Below are 9,408 nucleotides of genomic sequence, written 5' to 3'. Positions count from 1 at the left end.
ATGAAACGAGGTATTTATACTACTTTTTCTATTTCGCGTGATTTCTATTGTAAAAAACTAAAAATAGTTCAACATTCTGTACTACTTCACATTAGTTGTAAATGTTAAGTTGGTAGCACTGGTTCGCTTTTTCAAATTGAAAATTTTGAAGTTTCAATTTTTGCGCAGATATGCAATTTTTGTGAAATAGAAATGGAAGAGCAGCACGAAATCATAACTTGCACGCCACCTGAATTGCGGGAAATAGCAAACAGTACCGTAGATAATTTGCTTCCGCAGAAATCGAAACTAAAATATGAAAAGGAATACCTTAAATTCGACCAGTGGTGTAAAGAAAATAAAGCCCAACACATTTCGGAGAATGTTTTATTAGCATATTTTGAATTACAAACTCATTTGAAAAAGCCATCGTCATTATGGTCAATGTATTCGATGCTACGATCCTACCTAAATGTGCATAAAAATGTAGATATATCAAGATACGTCAAGTTACAAGCACTGCTAAAAAGATTTTCGCAAGGCTATGAGCCAAAAAAATCAAAAATTTTAGATTTAGAGCAAATTAATCGATTTATTCAGGAGGCTGACGACAAGCATTATTTAGATACAAAAGTAAGTAGAATTTTTTGTTCTAGTGGGTAGGTACTAGCTACAGGAGTATCTTGTTTGTATTCTCGTTGTAGGTTATTTTAATAATGGGCTACAGTGGGGCATGCAGACGCGAGGAGCTGACTAATATGGCACTGGGCGACATCCAATATAAAAATGATATTGTTGTTGTATCGGTGCCTAAAACAAAAACAAATGTAATGAGAGAGTTTGTCATCACCGAGAAATTGTGGATTGATATTATAAAAAAATATAGCAGCATACGCCCAGTTAATACTTGCCATCAACGATTCTTTGTAACATACCGTAGTGGTCGCTGCATTACTACTTCGATCGGAATCAATACAATGGGCAAGACGCCACGAAAGATTGCAGAGTTTCTACAATTAGCCAATCCGGCACAATACACTGGGCACTGTTTCCGGCGTTCAAGTGTCTCACATTTAGCTAACAGCGGTAGTGACTTGGTCACCATTAAACGACATGGCGGGTGGAAGTCCTCCGCGGTTGCCGAAGGATATATTGAAACGTAGGTTCAACGAAAAGTGGAAGTTGCAGGAACTCTTGCCCAAGCAAGTAAATCATCCTCATCATTACATGGGATTCTTGCACAAGGATGTACATCAACACATGTAGAAAGTGCCGTTCCCAGTGCTATAGTTGAAGGAAATATAAATAGTGCCGAACACAACATCATAACCCACAATTTACCTGGTATCAAAGTCAATACACATGATGGAGCTGTTACCGTCAAAGTGTACAATAATTGTACATTTACTTACGCAGATAAGGACGAAATCTAAGTTTGTGCGTTCACAGACTAAAATCAAACAAGTCGATGACAAATGATGCTGCTTGGTTTCTAACGAACGAAGCAGTAGGACCAACCCCGTTTGTACGCCTACGCTTGCTTTTTGGTTGATCGCCGTTGATCGCTGACGATTGATCAATGGGACTGCAGCCTAATGGAGCTATAAACAACGCGAAATAGAAAAAGTAATTTAATATACTGAAATAAAGAAATTCAAACACGATACAGGTTATAGGTAACTTACTCTTAAACTTTTGAAATTTGACTTCAGTTTTGTAGTTATAGTCCGGGAGGTAGCGTCCTATTTGACCGGACCATTTTCGCAAAGTTCATCTTTCTACTATAGATTTTTGATCCATAACCTATCCACGATAGGGGCGTCAGCTTTTTCAAAAGCGTGGCTTAAGATGGCGAGAGACTAAGAAACACGTAAAAAATTGTTTTTCGGACCATTTTCGCAAAGCTGAAAATGGTATATATAATAGTGTACAATGTAAAAAGAGGATAAATAACTGTCAGCTGATATTTAAATGTGGCAAAACCTGTTAGCTGGGCGTCCAAAGTGTAGCGTAGCTTTAGCGCGCGCTAGCGCACGCGGCGACTTTGAATTTTGATGACCCAGCTAACACATTTTTCCACGTTGTCGTGTCAGCTACCAAGTGGTTTCCTTTTTTTGTGCCATAAACTGATGAGGTACTCATTTCCATGCATGCTGATGTCATATTATTGGAGAAAAATATGATTGAAAGAGAATACATGAGTAAAATGGTATCACATACTGTATAATAACATTATACATAAATTGAAACATTGTATTTTATAATTTGTAACGTGGTTAAGGACATAAAATAAATCAAAAGAGACAAAACAAACCAAAAAAAGGAAACTAATAGCCCTAACCACGGCTGCGACTGCTTACGGAGAGACTACTATAGGTATGTTGGTGTGAGATTATCTTTCAGGTGCTACTAACTTTTATTTTCCTGTTAGGGAGCCGTGCCCAAAAATTAGAAAATAGCCCTCTGGTGGTCGAGAAAGCTAAGGAGAAAATAAGACAAACAGTGGAAGATTGTTTAAATATTTTTGGAAATAAAGACGGCGTGTATTTATACATATTTATAATTTATTTATATTTAGATCCCCAAACTATGGGCGGGTCTCAAAATAATATATTTTTTGAGCTTTATTGATATCAATTGAACGAGGATAAATCCCAATAAACTTGGCTGCAAAAATTGAAACTTCCGCACCTCATGCGCGCAATAGCGAGAGGATTATTGATAGCTACAAAGAAACCAAAGATGAGACACAGAATCTAGAAAGCAGGGTGAAAGATAAACGAGCATTCAATTATAGGGTAGAGAAAAGGATTAAAGGAGCAAAAGAATTAGAAAGAGAGTAAAAACGGAGCAAGAAAAATAAAGGCTAATTTCAATATAATTTGCAATCACAAAAATAAAAGGAATTCTACTCTCACTATTGGTAAGAAAGCAAATAACAAAACTCCAACCGATTATAGTAGCTCAGTGGTAGAGCGATGGGCTACATAATAGCCGGATGTCGGGTGTTTGAACCTGAGCTGAGGTAAGAATTTTTCATCTGTGGCAGAGATGGGAATTTCTTTAGATCAGTTTCAAGCATTCTGTCGACTACTCCGAATTAGGTTCTCCTTTTTTTTGCAGTTTTCCTAATTCGTAAGGTAAATACCGGAGTAGTATAGAACGACTTAAGACCTTCTGCAGAGGCACCTCTAAAAAGCATTATGCGGGTCACTCTGTAATTGGGCGCAAGCATTTCCGAAGTTACTTAGGAATATTTTTCAAGAATTTGTGTACCGTTCGAAAGCTCATTATATTTGCTGTCTCACAGAACAAAAAGAAAGTCAACAACCACTCTGTAAACTGTATATGCACGAGAAGTGTAATAAAAATCTCAGTCGCGAGGTCTTTTCGTTATGATTGGAGATACAGGTATACATGTGCGAGACAAAATATGTCGAATTAATCAAGGTAATTTTTTTACTAAAACATTTTTTCAATTAGACGAACGGTTGAAGAAATATAAGAGGTTGAATATTTATTAAAAGCGTAACGCAAGCGCCTCAGCTCCTGGCAACACCGACCGACGCGACGCCTGCCTTTATTAACACGCACGCTGTCGCATAAGTCCGACTCAGTCACACTCCCGCAGACCTGGTCTGTTTTTTGTAACGCATTTCTTAAGAATTGTCTAAGACTCTAAGAAATGCGTTATTGGTTGCGTTTTGTCCTAACACGAAAATAAAAGTTAGTAGCGCCTAAAATAATCTTACACAAACGTACCATAATCGCTCCGTAATCAGCCGCAGCCGTGGTTAGGGCTATTAGTTGCTTTTTTTGGTTTGTTTTGTCTCTTTTGATTTATTCTAGGTATGTCCTTAACCACGTTACAAATTATAAAATACAATGTTTCAATTTATGTACGAGTATAATATATTATACAGTATGTGATACCATTTTACTCATGTATTCTCTTTCAATCATATTTTTCTCCAATAATATGACACCAGCATGTATGGAAATGAGTACCTCGTCAGTTTATGGTACAGAAAAAAGGAAACCACTTGTTAGCTGACACGACAACGTGGAAAAATGTGTTAGCTGGGGGCCATCAAAATTCAAAGGCGCCCCGCGCGCTAGCGGCCGCTAACGCTACGCTACACTTTGGACGCCCAGCTAACAGGTTTTGCCACATTTAAATATCAGCTGACAGTTATTTATGCTCTTTTTACATTGTACATTATTATATATACCATTTTCAGTCCGAAAAACAATTTTTTTTACGTGTTTCTTAGCCTCTCATACCAACACGTCACGCAGTCGCGCCAGTTGACGCTTGTTTTAAGTGTTAACTAAGTAAAAACTACCAGGCAGAATAGAAAGTAATTGAGCGAAAATGATCCGTAAAAATAGGACGCTACCTCCCGAAAGGCGTATTGCCAATGTATTGTACGGCACAGAGCGGTCCATTTTCTGCAGTGCTCAATGCTTTGGCGATGGTAGGTATACGCAATAAGTAGTCTGCCAATCCATCGTTCGCTAGAGATCACATTATAATGACGTTACTTATATACACTATTTTGTAGTAGATGCGAATGTGTGTCTAAACTCCGTTTTGTTGTCGGCTCCAACCATTTATCTCTATCGTTCATTATACATAATGTAAAACTTGTGTAGGCATTAAATTAAAAATATAGTGACCTAACATTTTTATAATTTTATGTCTTACCATTGAATAAATTATTCAATGGTCTTACTAACCTACCATAGCACATTTTATATCTGTGATACGCGTAACGCGGGCATAAAGTACCACTTTATTACTAAATCACAAGATTGGCCTTATTTCGTATAGTTTCTGGAACTTCTTGGTCATTCACGATGAATTGAATTATTTAAAATTACGTTTGACGTTTGGATGGTTTCAATCACATTAACAAACTCCAACCACGCATACTTAATCAAACATAATGAATTGTTTTGAAACGAATATTTACTTTGACGAAGAAAACTATTTGTAATACCCCAGCCACACACTCGTCGAGTAGCATGGGAAGTAGCGTGACGAGGAGGCAGAGACGTAGTGTAGCCACATCACTCGCAATGCCGCACGTCATGCTCCTCGTTCTGCCAACCGCTCCATGTTTTGTTGGTTTTTTGGGCGCGAGTCAAGGGATCGGCAATACGAGCGCGAGTGACTGGCCACACAATCGCGCGAAGCGCTGGCGGAAAGCATCATGCTCATTTTTTTAAATGACGAATAGATGTCATCCAACATCTGCGTTAGTGAAGACGACGAGAACGTATCTCTTTTTAGGAAATTGATGTCATTAGCTATACCAAAAATGCATAGCCAACAGTTTCGACATCCATCGTGTTGCAAAGGCAAATGCCAAATGCGTAGAGCAGGGCGATGAGCAGTGCGAGGAGCATAGTGTGGCTGAGGCAAGACATAACATTTTGTATGTACCACGGGCATAAACTCTCGGGCGACTAAAAAGCTCTCGGGCCATAGGCCCTCGAGCTTTTTAACTTGTCGCCCTCGAGAATATAAACATCACTACTATGCCCTTAATACATAAATAACTAATATAACTGTGCCATGCGTCTTTTAACAAAAATTGCGTTACTTGTGACAAAGGAATAAATTTTGATAAAGATGAAGTATGTATCTGCGATAGATGTTGTCTAGTATACCATTCTCTATGCTCTGGATTATCGCGAGAGGATATCAAGCTGTAGAAACCGGTGCAAAGCAACGACCGGCTTTTCACTGTTAATAACTAATAAGTGTCCCTCTGAAACATCACAGATATCGGAAATACTTAGAAGTCAGTCAGGATGGGGTTATTGTACAACACTTTCATTGCTTCAAAACATTCAAAAGAGTCTACGAAAGGGTACGCCAAACATTAAAAACCTGATAGAAATGGGCGTAAAATAGGCACTTGCCGCTTGCCGGTGAAATTCTTGAGACTTTTTGTTACTAAACGATTACTTTGGAGACGCTCTTTTATAAATATGCTTACCATCTCTACAGTACGGTTGCAAGTGCGTTAAATCAGAATCAATAGTATGAAAACATCGATGCTAAAATTAACGTTAAACTACGAGTGGGTGAAAAAGTTTGGCGGAGATTTGAGGTTCTTAAGTGACTTTATTAGGGACCCTAACATCGATTCTTAAAAAATCGCTTAAATTTTTCAATGATAGGAAATTGAAGGTGTAGTGTGTTTACGCAAATAACCAAGCGTAAAATATCGAACGCGATCGTGCGCAGATACGGACACGACGGTTCGAATCGAAACTTTCCCAAAAAGTCACAGGTGATGCCCCAAAAAAGCAAAATACACCTCAAAAATTCAAAAACCTTTTTTGCGTAGATCATCTAGATATGACGCCAAACGGAGCGAGATCCGAACCGATCTAGTTAAGAGCATATAGAGAAAACTCGTTAAAGCTCAGAAATTGACAAATCCCAAAGCGAATAGAGAGTTAATCACTTATGTTAGCACTTTTCCGGTCTGTACGTTTCTGGAAAATATCAAGTAAAGCACGATATATTGATAAAGTTCCTTTAATTTCGTTACGTGAAATTTCGCCTCCAGTAAAATGTTATGAAGCAATTAAGCGTTGGTTTAAGTTGCTCTCTATAATAATTATCGCATTGTAGCTTGTGTTAGTACAAGGGTAAAATAAATCGTGTGGTAATTCATAATTGCATCCAAAGTATTTTAATTATGGTTTTCTCTTTGGAAATGGCGAGGTTGGAAATTGCCTCTAGCTTAATTAGAATAATGTCAAATAAAGCTAAAGTATTATATATCTTTAGGAGGTCAATTTGTGCAAATTAATTACCAAGCTGCTGCTTTTCTCGCAAATACCAGGAATGCAGCTATCAGTCTGTATAAAGGAATGCGTACACGAATTGTTGCATCTTGAAGTCCGAAGAAATGCATACTAAATCTGATGTTACAAGAATACACAATCAGTAGATTATAATTGATTGGTGGTAACGGGTAACTGGTAGCAACTAGCATTGAATATTCAGATTTCTTATGCATTGGTAGTAGTCTACATTTTCCGCAAAATAATTATTTCTGTATTGTTAACATGTTAATGTGTTTCTTTGAAAGTAGTAGCGAATAAATGGAATAGTATACGTACAAATAATGTTATTGTTAAACAAGTAAAAAGGTTTTCGCCCTAAGGCGAGTAACTTCAGCGCATTTTCCATGAAAGATCAGTACTTCCCAAGAGACCATAGCTATGTGCGCTGTGATTTTCTTTACTAGAGGCATATGTGGTTAAAATTTCAAACAAATATCTCCATAAGCAAAAAAGTTGGCGTTGCGCAGTTCGCGCATGAGCACATTTAATTTATGCTATAGGTATGCGATGTTTATTTTTACTACAAGCGTTTTGGTTAAATTTTAGAAAGAGATCATACGTAAAAAAGTTGGCATTTTGCAGTCTGCGCATGGGTGGATTAGATTTTTACTATGTGCGATATGTTTGCTTTTCCTAATGACATTTGTAGTTTTCCATTTTTACTACATGTGATATGTTTTTCTTTACTAGAAGAGAAGCATCTATGGTTAAAATTTTAAAGAAATATCTCGATAAATAAAGAAGTTGGCACTGACTGCGCATGCGCACATCTAATTTTTGCAATATCAGTTATGTTTGCGTTTAACAGAAGCATTTGTGTTTAAAATTTCAAAAAGATATCTCGATAAATAACAGTTGATATTGCGCAGCATGCGCATGCGCACATTAATCTGATGTTTACAATATGCGATACGTTTGCTTACACTTATTCAGCTTTTGAGCTATTTTTTTGGCAAAGAAGGGTTTGAAACCGTAAGTTCATTTTCATTTTATTTCAATAATTAATTATGGTAATATTTTAGCTTCTTTGTTCTGGTTATTGTTAATTGTTATAACTACCTCATCGTAATATACCGAGCATCCAGACCAATCGCCTCGCCAGTGCAAATCAAGGACGTTTTACCTAACCATCCACCCAGAGCCGGACCAACAGGAAGAAGACCAGCCACTAACAACGGCAAGTAGCCTAATTAAACTTACGAGTAGCAAGTTAACAGCAATTAAATAAAGAAAGTTAGCCGGTGCATGTGTGTACATTATTTTATCTTCGATATCAGAACAGTTTTATTGTTCATTTCCTTTTTGATATCGAAATACGGCACACATAAAGTGGCGCCCAACGTGGGGCCCGACAACTGTCGAACCTAAATATTATGTTGAGTCAAATAAAGAAGGTGCAGGACACAATAATGAGAGTCCAGTATTTTCCTCTACGGCTCATCATGTTGCGGATGCCGATCTTATTAATAGGTTTAATCAATTAAGATCTCCGACCGACCACAGAGCACCTACACACTCTTCTAATAATGAAGGTAAACCCATTCCGGTTTGTAAATGGAATATCAAGTTTGACGGTAATACAGACATGTGCGGTTTGAATTCATTCTTGGAAAGGGTTGAGGAATTGCGAGTGGCACGTAACGTTTCTTTTGAACAATTAATAGGTAGTGCAGTAGACCTTTTTGAGGGACAGGCTTTAACGTGGTACCGTTCAGTAAGAGATTCGGTAGGTAGTTGGGAGGAATTAGTTAGCTTATTACGTAAAAATTTTCTTCCTTTAGATTACGAAGATGAATTGTGGGCTGCTATACGTGAAAGAAGGCAGAATAAGGATGAAAAACCCAATTTGTATATAGCTTGTATGATAAACTTATTTCGTAGATTTCCTAAAGTTCCATCCGAGTCAGTGCAATTAAAATATATATTAAAAAATTTACATCCGTACTATTCTAGTCACCTGTCGTTAGTTGTGGTTTCTAGTATTGAGGGATTGATTACTTTGTGCAGGAAACTAGAAGAAACGAAGTACCAAAGTGCTAAGTTTAGGAACAGTAATTTGACTTCGGCTAATAGTCATTTTTTAGAGCCAGATTTAGAATTTAAAAGTCATGGGGTGATAAAAAAACGACTAAATACATTACAGCATCATCAGAAACAGGTACAAACAAAGGGGGCCTCGACATTTACCACAGTTAGGTCGCGATTTTTCCGCCCGCAACCTAATGCTACTTGCTGGAACTGTAAAGAAAAAGGCCATACTTACCACATTTGCAAAAATCCTAGAAATTTATTCTGTTTTGTTTGTGGACAACCTGATGTTGTTTTTAAAAATTGCGGAAGGTGCAACAAATATTCAAAAAACGAGCAAGGGGTAGGCCCAAGTACCTCAGCCGCGGGCGCTTCTCCCCATTAACTAATGAGGCTGAAAAGAAATTATGGAAAGAGTGGCTTACCTTTACGAGATCCTTTTATAAACGAAATTTAAATAATTTATTCTATCACAAAAAGGAAGATAACCGTCCTTACATTCATGTCGGCATTTTAGGACACACCGTATTG

The 9,408-nt window shown here is 37.5% G+C and overlaps 1 long non-coding RNA gene across 2 annotated transcripts; it reads right to left on the bottom strand.

Annotated features, from left to right (window-relative positions):
• Positions 1–551: 551 nt before the first annotated feature.
• LOC116164420 lies at positions 552–1,386 on the bottom strand. 2 transcript variants are annotated; one of them, XR_004143896.1, is made up of 3 exons: positions 1,321–1,386; positions 915–1,263; positions 552–789 (listed from the first exon to the last, which is right to left on the bottom strand). It is a non-coding gene; the product is annotated as an uncharacterized LOC116164420 (long non-coding RNA). The 2 variants fall into 2 exon arrangements; XR_004143895.1 differs by having other exon boundaries at positions 552–1,263.
• Positions 1,387–9,408: the final 8,022 nt, after the last annotated feature.

Source organism: Photinus pyralis, unplaced genomic scaffold (genome assembly GCF_008802855.1).
Source record: "Photinus pyralis isolate 1611_PpyrPB1 unplaced genomic scaffold, Ppyr1.3 Ppyr1.4_LG2, whole genome shotgun sequence".
NCBI lineage: Eukaryota > Metazoa > Arthropoda > Insecta > Coleoptera > Lampyridae > Photinus > Photinus pyralis.
This window is presented reverse-complemented; position numbering and strand designations above follow the sequence as displayed.